Consider the following 16582-nt stretch of genomic DNA (forward strand, 5'->3'; position numbering starts at 1 on the left):
GATGTCGTTTTAAACGTCACTAGTTAGTGGCTTTTTTACCTGATGTGAGACCGTGTACCCTACCAGCCTTTCGGACAAATTGCAGGCAGAATTTTGAAACATAGGATTTGGGATAATTCTCTTGGAATATCTGAAAGCGGGTCTTTCCCCTCCCTCCCTCTTTTGCCAGCCTTTAAAGTCTTTTTCTCCGTCAGAACGGAGGGCACCACCTGTGGCTTGGGTTCTCTTGATTACTCTTAGAGGCTTTTGAAAAATAAAGCATCGCCAATGGAGATGAAAATGAAAAACAGAGGAATAACAGACAGCCGATCCACAGGGCATTTGAATCTGCTTTTAGACCAGTTCAGTGTGATTAAATTAGAGTCATGCTAGCAACCTAAATTTCAATTTAACAGACTTATGGATTGCAGTGCGATCATCGCACCCATCTTAAATCTGAATGCGATAATAAGACACACATTGAAAATCCAGATAGAGGTACTGTGATGTTTCTTTTTGCGTATGAACTGTTGCGGAGGGCTGGGGAGGGAGGGGAACAAACGAGCGGAATGAGGTTCAGGCACAGGCTGCTTACTTTTAAAGGGCAAGAGCCCCTTTTAGGCATCATATTATACAAGGTGGTTGTTTTTTTTTTGAGAATGAGAGGGAAGGCGCAGGGGCGGCACTCAGAAAGGACGCGGGTGTCTCTTGGCCAAACAACCAAGCAAGCGCCCCTCCTATGCTTTTTCCGACCAGAGCACCCTCTCTCCAGCCAGCCCCGCGGAGGATTTTGCAAAGCGTGAGCGGCTCAGGACACACACAACACACACACAGACGCTGGCCAAAGGCGGCGGCAGTGCTCCGCCCAAGAAACAGCGTGGGAGGCCCTACGCCTCCAGCTGCGCCCTGAAGCCTGAACTTTCATTGCAAAGGGACTCTTTGCTCAGCGAAGAGGATGACAGGGGCTTACTTTCGAACAAACACGCGGAAGAGCGGGTTTTAAGGCATACATATTGTTTGCACGTAGTGGGTAAAACAAGTTAAAGCTCCTCCCTCTCCACTCTAGTGACTTGGCCAACCCCCTCGCTTCTTCTCCCCTCAGGGTTAACACCAAAGTTTCCTCGTTAAGGAAGGACCATCAGAAGCAATTATTGCTTTAATTACCTGCTGTGCTGTCGGCGCCGGCCGGGGAGGTTGTAAAGTGCACTAAAATCTTTTGTTGTAATGAAGTGCCAACCCCGCAGCGGGGACTGGACTTATAAGGCTCCAGATGGTATCTTTACCGCCGTGAAAACCCGCTGATTCTAAAACGGCCCCCGGGAAGTGGGCGGGCCGTTCAGGGGAGGGGCGGCTCTAGCCAATGGGAGACCTCAAGGAAGTGGTGTAAGAGCCTTGGAGGAGAGCCAGGCAGGCTGGAGTGCGGGGCGGGGCGGTGGTGGCGCGAAACGGGTCCAAGGCCAGCAAAGCAATGGGGGGGGGCGCCGATGCGCTCCCTGGACTGCTGCTGCTGAGCTGGCTGGAGAATTTTTTATTAAAATTTTTTTTAAAAAAATGGGGGGGGGATCGGCGGGGGTCATGGCGGCGCCCCCCACATGACCTGCAAAGATGGCACCGGGGGCACATGCCCCCCCTGCCCCCCCTATCGTTACGCCTCTGCCACATACTGCTCTTGGAAGGGTCAATGATTTTTTTTCTGATGCAGTTGCTGATTCTTTTTGCTAGTGGCAAATTAATGCTTGTGAGAAAATGTGGATCGCACTCTCCATACCATTTTAGCCAACTGGGAATATAGTGTAGCTTACATGTCTTAAATGTTGATTTCAGCCAGTCATCTCCTGCAGTTAACTTCTCTAGGATGGGTTTTTCAGTTGCATAAGGAAGTATGATATGCTGTATAGTAATTGTAGGTTTCCCCCCTGTTGCCTTAGCAATATAATGCAGGTTTAAATTTAGAGTCCAATTTGTTTCCCCTACTTTGTTCTCATCATAAGAAAGAAAAGATGTTTGCTGCTCACATTTTCTTTTTTTCTTTTTAAAGAGAGTTCATAGAGTATATGCGGAAAGAGAGAATGCTTTGCAAGATCTTTTCTACAAAACTTTTAGTAATTTCTTTTGTCAATCCAATTGGAGGGATATTGGCTGTTTAATGTTCTACAGCCACTGTAGAGACCATTGCTTTGTGGTTTGCATTATTTTCAGTGTTTCATTTTATCGTTTTGAAATTGATTGTTTGCCACCCTGGATTTTCCAGAAAGGTGGGATATAAATCCTGAAAATTAAAAAAATAATAATTGTGCTTAAGAACATGACTCAGTAAAATGTAAAAATTCTCTAGTATTAATATACTGGAGCATAAGCCTGAACACATTGTTCTTAACGTTTATTTATTACATTCTTATCCTTCAAGGAGCTCAGGTCAGTGTACATTGGTCCCTTCCTTGCATTATAACCTCACAAAACCCCTCATATTTGTGATAATCACAAATAGACTGTGGCTGGCCCTAGATCATCCATTCAGCTCATTGGCAGCACCAGAGGGTGGCAAGGTAGAGACAAGTGGCCTCTAGTTTGTCCCCCTGCCATTCCCCATTGCTGGACCCCTGTGATAAAACTGAAGGAAACCTGAAGGGGGGAAGCAGAGCAGTCCTTCTCCCTTCTCCCCCCTCCCCCTGCAGTGGAGAGACCGGAGGGATGCTGGCCACGTCCATTCGGTCTAGTATCTTTAACAAAGTGCAAGGCGCACCTGCGCAGTTTAGAGACCATCGCAATTTCGGCTCAGTGTTTTTCTCTATTATCACCATACACTATATACAGGACTGGCCACATATTTCAGGGTGCTGTTGGCAACCGCTGTCCATGGGACCATCCTGCATTGATGGGCCCTGATGGATTCCACCATCACATAAAGGCTATGGGCAGAGCCTTCAGCAGATGAAGAGACAGTCTCAAGGATCAGCAGTGGACCATTCTGAGGACTCTGGACCCTAGGCATCTGCCACATGATGGTGGCCCATAATATTATATATACAGAGAATCAATAGTAGATATTCTGTTTTGTCTTTTGTGGGGCTGCTGTGCAACATGAAAGGCAAAGTAGCAGGGGGCCCTGGTGATGTTGCAAAGGTGGGAAGTCATACAATTACCTAAAACAGCACACAGGCACTTCCATAGCACTACTACTGTTGGAAACTGGTCCCTAACGCTGGTGTTTCACAGTGCAGAATGTCGGTCAATCTATATTAAAACCAGTCAGGGGGGTAGCAAGGTTGGAGTGGGCCCAGAGACAAGATTATTAAGTGCCCCCCCGCCACTGAAGCTCAGCTCATGAAGTAAAGAAATCTTAAATGAGGCTGAATAGTGGTAACAAAACGCATAGTAGCTGGGGGATCAGTCATGTGACTTGCCTCTGGGGGCCCCAAGGCAGTGAGCCCCCAGACAACGGTCTCCCCTTGCCCTATGATAGTTACACCCCTGAAACCAGTTTTCCCTAGTTTCACTTCTGCTTATGTTTAGGATGGACATGTGAATGTGAAATACGGTGGCTATGTTTGTGCAATGAACAAAGTTGCAGTAGTGCAAGAAGATTATGTAGCTGCATGAAGGCCCAGGAAATTTTGGAATGGAACTCTTGCACTATTGCACAAAGTTTCCCAAAAACCATATGCGGCATGCCATAGGTTATCACCTTGAGGCAAAAGTGTGAACATGCATGTGCTAGCTCCATGCAAGCTCCAGCCTGTGCACAACTCACTAGCACAACAACCTTGTGCTAGTGCTACATCCCTGTGCAGGTGCAGTGTTACTATAACAGTCATATTATTTTTCTTCTGAAATCTATGGGACAATATTTGCCTCCCCACAAAATGCACTTTGCCCTTTATGTGCCCTCTCTCTATTTTTTTCTGGTTTCATTCTTGATTTAGTCTTCGGGTTGAGCATGGATTTAAACCCAGAGAGCAGTTGATCACTGATTGCCAGTTTCCTTTCTCCACTCAACTCTAAAAGAGAAAGAAAACCATTGCTTAGGTTTTCATTTCAGAGTAATTAGACATTGAACGTTATGTGATGAAAGCCTAAAATAATTGGTTTTGGTTAGCTTAGGAAAAGTTACAGGGAGATGATCTATCAACAATATTCAAGTATTTTGAAATCACATAGAAAAAAATGTACAGTAAGGTCTAAAAGGACCCAAACAAGTTCACTCTGTCTCCCGAGCACTGAAAAAGAAGCAAGAGTTGTATCCTAAGAAGGTTTATTGTGACCAAAAGAGATTTTCATTCACATAAGAGAGAGTGGTGATTTTGGGTGATTCCCCACTTCAATGTAACCCTATATGCTACCCCCAAATACCACATGCCCAGCTCTTCTGGAGGATTCCCCATCCCCAAGGAGAAGATTGGAGAAGCACATGAGGATGAAGAGGAAATGGAAGATCAGCAAAAAAATCCACCCCCACCCCGTGCATGAATATATGTGCCTTCTGTTTGTGGAAGAAATAGGCTCCAGTTCAATGGTTTTTAATGTCAAGAAGGTAACTGTATTGGTGGCAAAGAGACTTCATTGGTGAGAGGGGAAGATTCTCATCGGGGGGAACCAGACATTCAACATTGGAATACATCTGCTCTTGGATGTATTCAGGATTAAACTGCTAAAAATACTGGCTAACTTCCATATTAACATAGTGCTTGTGTGGTTAACACTGAACTGGTCCTGCCAGGAGAGGCAATTTTTGTCAACCTCCCCTTCCACTGTGACTTCCAAAAATATGTCTCAGAGGACTGAACAACCCTCAGCGACGTATTGTCACAGCCAGCTTCAGAGGGAAGGGGAGAGTGATAAAAATCTTTCTTCCATAGCACTTAAGTAAGCTTTGTTAGTCTAAATATGAGCCAATATACTTTTCTTCCTCCTATGCCCAGATGGTCAGGAAAGGGCTTCTAAAAAGCTGAACTGGATGCGACATGGGAGCTCCTGATCTCATCCCCACCCCGCCTAGAACAGTCACAGGGACTTCCAATTTGGATCAATGCCACGGGAGCGGTGTGTGTGTCAGATTCTGTCCCTTTGCCTCTGCACCACATCCCTGACTTAAAGTCCAACCCCTCCAACCTGCTTTTAACTGTGGAAGGGAAATTTATGCACACAATTGTTGCCATAGCTTTATAGGCATGGGAAACACTATGAAACACTGAAACACTATGCTCACTTGGGATCAGTCAAGCTATTTTACATAAAACAAGGATGAGTGCAGTGTTTAAGAACAGCAATTGCCACAAGAAATTATGTTTCAAGTCTTGTCTCAACTGTGATATCACAGGATGGCCTTAAGTAAGCCATTGTTTCTCAGCCTCAATCTCTGTATGAGGTTGTTCTCATGGCCATAACAAAGGTGGGGAGAGCAGGTGGAGGGAAGGCAGGGTTGAACCAATGAGCAAGGAGCTCTTCTTTGGTGTACTGTCACACCCCTACACAATGCACACTGCTCCCAGCAGTGACTGGAGCCCAGGAAAATGAGTCCTGGCCTCCAGGTATCCCATAATGCACCACATGGCAAGCACAATGCATTGGTAGATTCCTCATGAATCGAACATTGTAGGCATCCAGCTCTGTGTATGCAGCCCAAGACACACATGATCCTGAACCTGGAGTTGAGGGCACGCTCGTGCCCTCTAACCCCAGTTAGTAGTGTGCACGGATCGGTTCGGAGGCCATTCCACTGGACTCCGAACCGATCCGGACAAGGGGTGGTTTTGGTTCGGGAAGGTTGGGGGGGTGGTGTTCCATTAAGGGCGGGGGGGGGCTTTACTCACCCCTCCCGCGCTTTGCTGCTCTGGCGCCATAATTATTTTTAAAAATGCGCCGCAGAATTGCTCGTTGCTCGCCGCTCCGGGGCTCCTTCTTGACTTCAAAATCGGGCGGCAGGATACTTCCCTGCCGCCCCCGAAGCCCCCTCAAGCCATTTGAGCTCTTGAAATCTCGCCCGGACCGAGTGCTAAAGCGCTCGGGCGGGCGGCGGGGAGATGTCTGTCCGTCTGCCCGCCCCCTTCCCTGCCTTCTGCGAAGTGCAGGGAGCCTTCTGAGCGCGCGTGCGCAGAAGGCTCCCTGCTTCTGCGCACGCGCGCGCAGAAGGCTCCCTGCACTTCGCAGAAGGCAGGGAAGGGGGCGGGCGGACGGACAGACATCTCCCCGCCGCCCGCCCGAGCGCTTTAGCACTCGGTCCGGGCGAGATTTCAAGAGCTCAAATGGCTTGAGGGGGCTTCGGGGGCGGCAGGGAAGTATCCTGCCGCCCGATTTTGAAGTCAAGAAGGAGCCCCGGAGCGGCGAGCAACGAGCAATTCTGCGGCGCATTTTTAAAAATAATTATGGCGCCAGAGCAGCAAAGTGCGGGAGGGGTGAGTAAAGCCCCCCCCGCCCTTAATGGAACCCCCCACCCCAGTGCCGAGCCGCAGGTCCGCGGTCCGGTGCACACCCCTAACCCCAGTTAAGGGCTGGGGTTAGAAGTTGGGCTAGCGGGGCAGAAGTGCCAGGATTGGGAGCAATCCCGGTGCTCCACACAAGCAGCCCAACCCAGGCTAGGCTGCCCTAGCCTGGGTTTTATTTATTTAGAGGGATTTGCCCCTCTAATATTATTTATTATTATTTATTTAAAATATTTATACCCTGCCCCTCCAATGCACTTCTGCTTGGGGTGGCTCACAACAATAAGATAGATACAGATATAATAAAAGTAATAAAATTAACTTTTTTAAAAAAAAGTCAGATTAAAACCCACAATTATTAGGTTCAAATTAAAACTGAAAATTATAAAAAGCTAAAGAACCTACCAGATATAATAAAACAATAATGGAGCATTAAAAGGCCTCCTTTAAAAGGTGCGTTTTGAGATTTAAAAAAAAAAAACAGTGAGGGAGGGAGCATGGTGAAGCTCTTCAGGGAAGGCATTCCAAGCCGAGGGGCCACAACCGAAAAGGCCCTGTCTCTAGTCCCCGCCAGCCAGATCTCTGTTAGTGGCAGGGTCATGAGCAGGGCCTGAGATGATGAGTGGAGGGCCCTGGCAGATTCATATGGGCGAATGTGGTCTGACAGGGTTGGGCTGCTCATGTGAATAGCTCGTGTGAATGTGGGACTGCTGCCAAACATCATGACCCCCAACCATGAGCAGAAGCCAAGCCTCTGACTTGAGGTCTTGTAAACCTGGGAGGGCCTGCAGCACAAGCTGTGGAAATGTTGAACCCATGCCCTGAGAAAGCCAGAAACCCTTTGAACCTGAGACTGCCTAACTGGCACCTTCTGAGTCAGATAAGATTCCCATCAGAGAATGGCCCCTTCCACACCAAGGACCTTGCACTTCCCAGTGCCCACTTACCAATGCAGGCATTGTACCAGAAGAGAATTAAGAAGGGTGATGGACTGCTAAGCTACAGCAGGCGCAGCTCCTCTGTGAGGCAAACTGAGGCAATCGACTCAGGCAGCATCTGTGGGAGCTTTTGGAGGGAATGTACAAAGAATACATTTTTGCTATCCCCCAAAAGGATGCCAGTGTGCCACTGCCATGCGCTTTCAGAAGCCCTGCCCCCACTTCCCATACTGATGTGCCATCCTCTTCTTGCCATGAGTCTCTGCAACTGAGGTGTGCTGCCCAAGGGACAGTATGGAGCTTGCCTTCAGCAGAGGATCAGGGCAGGGGAGAGCATGCATTCACTGGTCCTGGCTTCTCTCTGCCTGCTTAGCAGATGATGACTCAACAGTGACGAGGAAGAGAGAACCTGAGAACAGGCTCTTCTTCACTGGTTTCTTCTTCACTGGCTCCTGCTTGGGAATGGGGCTTTATTGCAGATGTTAGTTGTGGTGCAGAAATACAACAGATTTTGGAGAGGGAAGAGAATGTGGTTTATATAAATGGGCTAGGGACAGGTTAAAGATGAGCTAGTGGAAAGAGGTGGGGAGTCTGTAGGGGGCAGTTGACTTGGCAAGAGGCTAGCTGGGATGGTGATAAATCTTGGCTTCCCCCCAAGATGGATAATGATTTATCCCTCAGTCATAATTTATTTTTTAATTAACTAAAGGTCATTACAATAATGGATTATAATAGTCATTAAAAAAACAGGATAGTTAATCAGTCATGACAATATCTGAGGCTTTAAAAAAGATCAATCCCCTTAACAGTTCATCAGATTATCTCAAATAAAAGTAGATCTTTGTTTTTTCAGGGAGACTGCATATTGACGTTTCATCAAAATTGTATATGGCTGAATTCAGATGTAACATGAAACCGGAATTAAACAGGGCAGAGGTTGGAACTCTGTCACATCCAAGTGTGTGTAACCATGGTTTTGCGGAGAAACCGGCCTGCGGTTTGCCTCACCAAAGTCCATTTTGAACCTTCAGTTTGCAGTAAGATTTACTGCTGTGATCAGAGGTTTGGCCACCGAAGCGTTATGTCTGAACACGGATGGTGCCATAACTGCAGTTCCGTGAGGTTTTTGAAACCATAATAATAGAGACAGCCACAATAATAGAGACTGCCACATTCAATCCCAAGCTTGTCAACCTGTCAAGCGGCAAAGTCACACAGGAGCATTCCCCCTCTTCCCAATCTGTCCCTTGCTCCCCGCTCCTGGTAAGCAGGATGGGCACTAAGTTCTTCACTCCGCAAGAATCAAGCGACAATGATTTATGTTCACAAGCACAAACACTCCAGGTGGCCACACAAGCAGGACACCCCATTACAGCTCCAGGATGGGGACATTTGGTGGGGGGGAGGGTGGTTCCACAGGGTCAGGTTTAAATGGCAGCCTCGATCAGGGATTCTTGAACAGACAATTTCTATTTCTCCCCACAAATAAGTTGGGGAATAGGGCCCAGCCCCTTCTCCTTGGGGAACCTGTGCACTCCCTAGGCTTACTCATGAGAAAGGCTGGGTAGCAGGAACAGCATTGCCAAAACTGAGAAGAGAGATTCTTCAGATGAGATGGTGATGGATGTTGATCCCAAGCGGACCGCTCACTCATGAGAGTCTAAGACCATGGGGACACCCACTCACAACTCATGAGAAGAACCATCTGTGGGGACCAGGGTGTTGAGTAGAATTGCTAATAATGCATGATGACAAAACAACCCTTTCTCCTACATACAGCTCTCTCATGAGAGTGTCAGGCTATGGGGCCTCTACATCGAGCCAGGTTGCTGTATGCAGGAAAGCCACGGGAACCCTGGCAACTAGATAGTTGTTAAAGCATGCCCCCTGGCAGCCTGTCGGCCCATATGTACATGTGCACCCTTGCTTGTGCCCTGGTACGGCAATACCATGTTCCTGGGGCTGCTCGAAATTGGGGCTCCCCTCTCCCATGATTTCCCATGGCAGCAGATCTGCATATGGTGCAATGTTTGCCCACACCCGCGTTTTGAATTTTGAATGGGAGTAAAGATCCGTCCCCATGACTGTTATTTCCCCTGTCTGCACACACGGCTAGGCTCTGACACATGGAGTGTCACAATCTCCTTTGGGTCCATGCAAGGCTTCCCATGAGAGGAGGGGTTGCAGTGCAAAACTGGGGGAGGAACGCAAGTGGGGGCCCCTTGGTTGGGTTTGCTCAACTCATGAGTGCACAGTAGACTGGCCTTCTCATGAGAGGAGTAGTCAGCAGGAAGCTGCCAGGGGAGCAGGAGTGTGATTAGGTCTGCATGGATTGCATTGCTGGGGTCAGACCTCACAAAAACATCCTTGGTTATGACCCACACCCCCATCCCAAGCAGGATTCTTTATCATCCTTCATATACATATAACTTCCTAGGAAGTCATCATGTTCCCTTCCCTTTCCGGAGTAACTGGGAAATAGTAAACCCCCCCCCCCCATATCCCCACACCCTACCAGAATTGTGCTTGTGCTGGACATTTTTGTTGCAGGGCTCTTAGGAGGCGAGCGGTGCAATTGCTTTTAGAAGGTGCAAGTCCAGTTTACTGGAGAAGTAGCCCAACACATCATGAGTCGTGTTCTGGAATCTCAGTGCAATGAGAACCCTGCATAAATCCTGTATGTTGAACAAAGAATACAAGTTTCAGGACTGCATATCTTATTTATATATCAGTAATATGAAAAGAGGTTTCACTTTCACTTATTTGGGTCCTTTTCAGTGTACAAATTGTTTTACAATTCATATCAAATGGTTCACGTCTTCACTTTCAAAGTTCTTTCTATAGACTTGTGTATGGAGAAGTGAACATAACAGTAGCCTCCGTAACTTGAAGAATTCTTTTATTTTCTCTCTTATGTGTTTGATGCTTGCTTTGCTGTAATATCTGATTACAGCATTCATATAACTGCCATGAATACAAAACGCATGATCAGTCAAAGTACATTCAGGCAAGCTGTTTTCAGCTCCACTCCAATCTTGCAGGGTGACTTTGTTGCTCAGAGATAAAGCTGTGTTTTTCCTCTTTCTTTTGCAATAGTCTCCAAAAACACCACCCCTAACATGGCTGGCCTTTGTCCACCATCACCACCGCCGCCACTGCCAGCGCCACCACCACCGTGTATACTAGAGCACCAGTTTATAGAGAGTACATAAACAGTGTCAGAATATAGCACTGCCATTTTTTAATTTTCTTGTTGTATTTCACCCCTGTAGTACTGCACAGGGGTGTGAGGATTTAACGTCATATTGCACCCTGCTCCCCACAAGGCCTGCACATTTTGCATCCCAAAATACACAGTCTTCTTTGCTCATTGCACCTCAGCCCCCAATAAACATCTAAGGGCACCTTCGGATGTAATGCAGAACCACGTGCCCAATGGACCCGCGGTTCCATGCCCCCTCCCCCTGCTCTCCTGTCTGCATTCAGATGTACTGTAGAGCGTCTCTCTGCAATTGGTGAGACTGCAGAGAGGCAGGGGAGTTGGCTGTGTGGGTTTACTTCTTTCATGACAGCCCACACAACCAATAGCATCTGGAGCGAGGGAGGAGCTTCCTCCCTCAACTCCAGTTGGGTAAAAGGCTAACTGTGGTGTCAGCGTTTAAACGTAATGCTGGCAGCGCTAAACCAGAAGAAGAGGGTAATGAAACCTTGTGCAAACTGAAGATACTACTCTTTGTTTGGGGAGGGAAACTGAAGGTCCATTTTTCACTTTAACCGTGGTTGCTCGCATTCTGACGTGCGGTCTGTGAAACCAGAAGGGTCCTCCGGGTCATGTTATGTGTGAATGTGGCTCTAGTCTCATAAGCTGCATTTACTTTCTTGAACAGGAATTGCGTGCCTCAGCTTTCATTTTCAAAAAGAAAAGGTCTCAGACTGGATTTCCATATTAACAGCAGCATAATTCCCTCTCTGAAGTGTGCAGGTTTTGCCTCCCTAGTAGAGTGGGAACTCTGTCAGCTGTATCCTCAAACCAGCATGGGCGACTCATTTGCTGGCCATCCATGTGGACTCATCATTCACAAATGAACAGCTCTAGTTAAAGATGGGACTTGACATTTCTTAGCAAAATCAAATTTTGCCTAGCACACCAAAAACCCTAGAGCCAGCCTTGACCCCTAAAAAACTTGTTGATGAGCAGTAACAGTATTAACTTAGGGTAGAAGAGCAAAGTGTTTTCTTGATGTATTTTCCAAGTTCTTTGGCCCGCAATGTGCAAGTACTGTAGGTACCTGGCACAATATTTGTGCTTGTCCCAGAATGTTGCAATGGGCAAAAAAGAACATACAAACAGCCCTGCTGGATCAGGCCCAAGGCCCATCTAGTACAGCATACTGTTTCACACAGTGGCCCACCAGATGCCTCGGGGGAGCCCACAGGCAAGAGGTGAGGGCATGCCCTCTCTCCAGCTGTTGCTCCCCTGCAACTGGTATTGAGACCAGTTGCATGGTATTGAGACTCTGCAACTAGTATTGAGACCAGTTGTATGGCATTGAGACCTGTTGCTCCCATGCAACTGGTATTAACCTTCCAAGTTAATTGCTGGATGTTGTAGAGCCCCCTCCTTCCTCATCATCTATCAGCATTTCATTTGAAGAAGGCTGATGTTTCCCCAAAGGAAACAGGAGAGAGCATCAACAGCTTTATTGCAAGCTGACAAGAACTTGGATTCACCCATAAACTGGATTTGGAAGAAGCACCAGTAGCATTAGCCCTATCTACACATTATGTTCAACACTTGTACAAGTATACAGTGTACACAGGTACAAGTATGTACACAAGTACAGTTAGCCGTACATTATGTTGAACGTAGGTAGAGAAGTGCACTTCATATCAGCGTGGCGTAGTGGTTAGAGTGCTGGACTAGGACGGGGGAGACCCAAGTTCAAATCCCCATTCAGCCATGAGACTTGCTGGGTGACTCTAGGCCAGTCACTTCTCTCTCAGCCTAACCTACTTCACAGGGTTGTTGTGAGGAGAAACTTAAGTATGTAGTACACTGCTCTGGGCTCCTTGGAGGAAGAGCGGGATATACAATGTAAAATAAATAAAATCATCAACATCATCCCAGGTCCTTGGGAAGGACTCGATGTCTGGATAAAACAAACCACCAGTCAATTACACCTGTCTGACTGTGTAAACAACAACAACAACAACTAATAATAATAATAATAATGCTCAGGTGGAAGAGGAATGCTGCAAGTCCATCAAACAGTAGAGGAGGAGAAAAGAGGCCTTGAAGAATATATCAAGGACAGTGAAGAAGATGCACTTCAAATGGTCAATAATGAGAAACTATTCAACACCAATGAAACAAAGCAGGCCTACAAGAAAGAAGAAGTCAAGAACCGAGCAGAAAAATGGAGCAATGAGCCACTGCATGGTCAATATTTGCACAATATAAGTGGAAAATCAGACATCACCAAGACCTGGCAATGGCTTAAGAATGGCAACTTGAAGAAAGAAACAGAGGGTTTAATACTGGCTGCACAAGAACAGGCACTAAGAACAAATGCAATAAGAGCCAAAGTTGAAAAATCCACCACAAACAGCAAGTGCCGCCTTTGTAAAGAAGCAGATGAAACCGTGGACCACCTAATCAGCTGTTGTCAAAAGATCGCACAGACTGACTACAAACAAAGGCATGACAAAGTAGCGGGGATGATATACTGGAACATCTGCAAAAAATACAAGCTACCTGTAGCCAAAAATTGGTGGGACCATAAAATTGAAAAGGTTGAAGAAAATGAAGATGTAAAAATATTATGGGACTTCCGACTACAAAGAGACAAACATCTGCCACACAATACACCAGATATAACTGTAGTCGAGAAGAAAGAAAAACAAGTCAAAATAATCAACATAGCAATACCAGGGGATAGCAGAATAGAAGAAAAAGAAATAGAGAAAATAACAAAATACAAAGATCTACAAATTGAAATTGAAAGGCTGTGACAGAAGAAGACCAAAATAATCCCAGTGGTAATTGGCACCCTGGGTGCAGTTCCAAAAGACCTTGAAGAGCACCTCAACACCATAGGGGCCACAGAAATCACCATCAGCCAATTACAAAAAGCAGCTTTACTGGGAACAGCCTATATTCTGCGACGATATCTATAATAATAACAGCAACAACATTGATAATAAAATCCAGCCATCCCAGGTCCTTGGGAAGGACTCGATGTCTGGATAAAACAAACCAGTCAATAACACCTGTCTGACTGTGTAAACAAGAAATAATAATAATAAAGCTGTATCCCACATTTCCAGGGGCCCCTCCCCAGGCTCATTTTTGATGAATGCAGGTACAGTCATTCACACAAAAACATGTATGAGTGTACAGACATCTGTACACTTGTACAATATAATCTTAAAATGGCCTTTGACTCAATTTCAAGGAGTCTACTATGGACTAAATTGGCTAGTACATCTATAGATCAAAGGCTTTTATTATTGCTCATCAAGCTCCAAGATAACTCCTCTTTAAGAGTACGTTTAGACACTGCCGGCAATTTCACCAATTCAATTCCAACAGAGAAAGGTGTGCGGCAAGGGTGTGTGTTGGCCCCTTATTTATTCAATCTTTACATTAACAATCTGATTAAACGGCTGCAAAATGTTGATATCCACACACCTAAATTAGCCAACAAAAAGATCCTGATCCTGATGTACGCGGATGACGCGGTTATTTTATCTCAAACCAGGGTCGGGCTCAAAAGAGCTTTAGACGTTCTAACATCTTATTGCCAAGAGGAACACTTGACGATCAATTATAACAAATCTAAAATTATATGCTTTAAAAATAAACCAAGGAAATTTACATGGACCTTGGATGGACATAAATTAGAACAGGTCAATCAAATAAAATATCTTGGGGTGGTTTTCCAACAAAATGCTGGGAAAGCGGCACATATGAGAATGGTAGCTGACTCAGCAAAACGCAGTGTGGTGGCAATTAACAGATTTTTCAGAACGCAGGGAGCAGGTTTTATTCCTGCGGCTTTAAAACTATATCTAGCAAAGGTTATCCCTCAGCTGTTGTACGGGATCCAATTGGGACCTTATGCGAACTTTGATATGCTTGAAAGAATTCAATCCGGTTTCTTGAGAGCTATCTTTGGGACTACAAGATGCACCGCAAACGTAATACTGCGTATGGAGGCTGGCCTCATAAAGATCGAATCTCGTGCCTGGCTATTAATCATTTACTTTTGGTTGAGAGTCCACCTACGCCCGGTGGGCCTAATTCCTCAGTTTCTATCGTTAAACCCACAACCGCAGTGGTGCACTGTAGTTAGTAAAAAGCTCGCTGCTCTAGGAATAGACCCTGAACAACTGCTGGAGTTAGACTTGGGAAATGCTAAAAGAATAGTAAAACAGCGTTTGACAGATAATGAATTGCAAAATAACTGGGCCTCTTTGACACAATTCTATAAAGGAGTAAGAACTAGATGGGATCTTTCACCAGCAAATTATTTGTCCCATATTACACTCAGCAAATTCCGGTGGGCATTTACAAGGGCAAGAACAAATTCTTTTCCCTCTGCACTATTAGCCGGGAGATACAGTGGTGTTCCCCTGGAAGAACGCTTCTGCAGATGCGGCAGTGGGGAAATAGAATCTATTGAGCATATTCTATTATCCTGTAAAATACATAGGCAATCAAGGGAGCACTTAATTCTACCTCTGGTCTGTAAACAGACAGACCGATCTGCTGAACAAATTGTTAAATTTTTACTCTCTGATGAAAATGTTTTTAATTTTAACTCTGTAGCTAAATTTTGTTATATTGCTTTTAAGATGTATAATGAGAACCTATAGAGTTTTTATAAATTGTTCTGCTATTTGTATGCATGGATTGTTTGGTCTAGGACCGTAAATAAAACTTGACTTGACTATAATATCTGAATAAAACTATTGGTTATTTTAATTCCAGGATATAATGCAGTGGGTAAAATAAGGTTGCCAACCCTCAAGGATTGCCCTGGAATCTCCAGGAATCAGCAACACTCTCTAGGAAACTGCTGAATGCAATTCTGGAGGTTTTAATAACTTGAAATCCCCCCCCCCCCAAAAAAAAAAGAAGAAGGGGGAAGGGGGAAATAGGGGGCGTTGGTCCTTCTGGAAAAGCTTCAGTCAGTTGGCCATCCTAGGCTACAAAGGTGAGATGGGAAGTCTCTAGCTCAAATTTCCCCTTAGCCATGAACTCGTTTGGTTGTGTTAGGTGAGTTGCTATTTTCTCGATCTTAGCCACACAACTGCAATATCTATCATTATTACACAGACTAATAGCAAATTGGAGTACCTATCAGAGTGGAAGCAAAATGGGGACACTCACAAACAAGATAGTGGATTCTGGGTAGTTAGGAGGAGGCTCCTTAGGTTGGTTTGTAAATTAAAAGACCTGGAAAGGAAACATAAACCCCAAACCAGTCTGAGGCAGACTGAGTGTGCTCAGTGGCCCCCAGGAGCTATAGAATGCTGAAGGTGTCAGAGACTAGTTACAGGATGACTCCAGGGGTGGGGTAGGGTGCAGTAGCAGCCAGTGAGCACTGCTCCAGGTGGAGCAGTGAGGGTGGAAAAATAGCACTTAAATGGTTGCAAACTTACCCATTGCTGGTACCTGGAATGTTCTGTGGGGCAGAGGGGCCCCACCCAGCATCCCGCGGGGAGACTGCCCTGCCCCTGCTGCTCAATTGGCTTCCACACAGACATGGGTGCCAAATGAGGGCTAGCATGGCCCCTCCAACTGTTGATGAACTACAGCTCCCATAATCCCCAGTCTATTGTGGCTGGGATTTATGGGAGTTGTAGTTCAACAAGAGCTGGAGAGCCAAGGTTGACTACCCCTGAGTAGTGATTTCTACATACTGGGGTAGACCCCTTAGATAGATAGAACTTTCTAAATTAAATGAAAAAGAAAATCTTAAATTCTTCCCCAAAACAACCCTGAGACCCTCCAGGCCTTTATGGAATATTAAGGGTATCTATGAGTTCAGACACAGTTTTCTGGGGGAGGAAAGGGTGCTGAAGGGGAGAGGCAATTGGTCTGTTCAAGCTCCTGCAAGCTTACAGGGAGGTAGTCTGGAGAAGGGGATTAGGGTTGAGGGAGTGCATGCCAGAAACTCTCCTTCCTGTGCTATACAGGGTTGCTTCAGGGACATTTCAGGAGAGGTGAAAGGTTTCTAG

General features: G+C 45.9%; 1 long non-coding RNA gene across 1 annotated transcript in view; it reads right to left on the reverse strand.

Annotated features, from left to right (window-relative positions):
• The window catches only part of LOC128351592 (uncharacterized), a 39828-nt gene extending 23734 nt beyond the window's left edge, over nt 1-16094 (reverse strand). The window contains exon 1 of the long non-coding RNA XR_008319899.1: nt 16004-16094. This is a non-coding gene — a long non-coding RNA (uncharacterized LOC128351592). The remainder of the gene's footprint in view (nt 1-16003) is intronic.
• Between the last annotated feature and the right edge of the window lie 488 nt (nt 16095-16582).

This window comes from Hemicordylus capensis, chromosome 3 (genome assembly GCF_027244095.1).
Source record: "Hemicordylus capensis ecotype Gifberg chromosome 3, rHemCap1.1.pri, whole genome shotgun sequence".
In the NCBI taxonomy this organism is placed as follows: Eukaryota; Metazoa; Chordata; class Lepidosauria; order Squamata; family Cordylidae; genus Hemicordylus; species Hemicordylus capensis.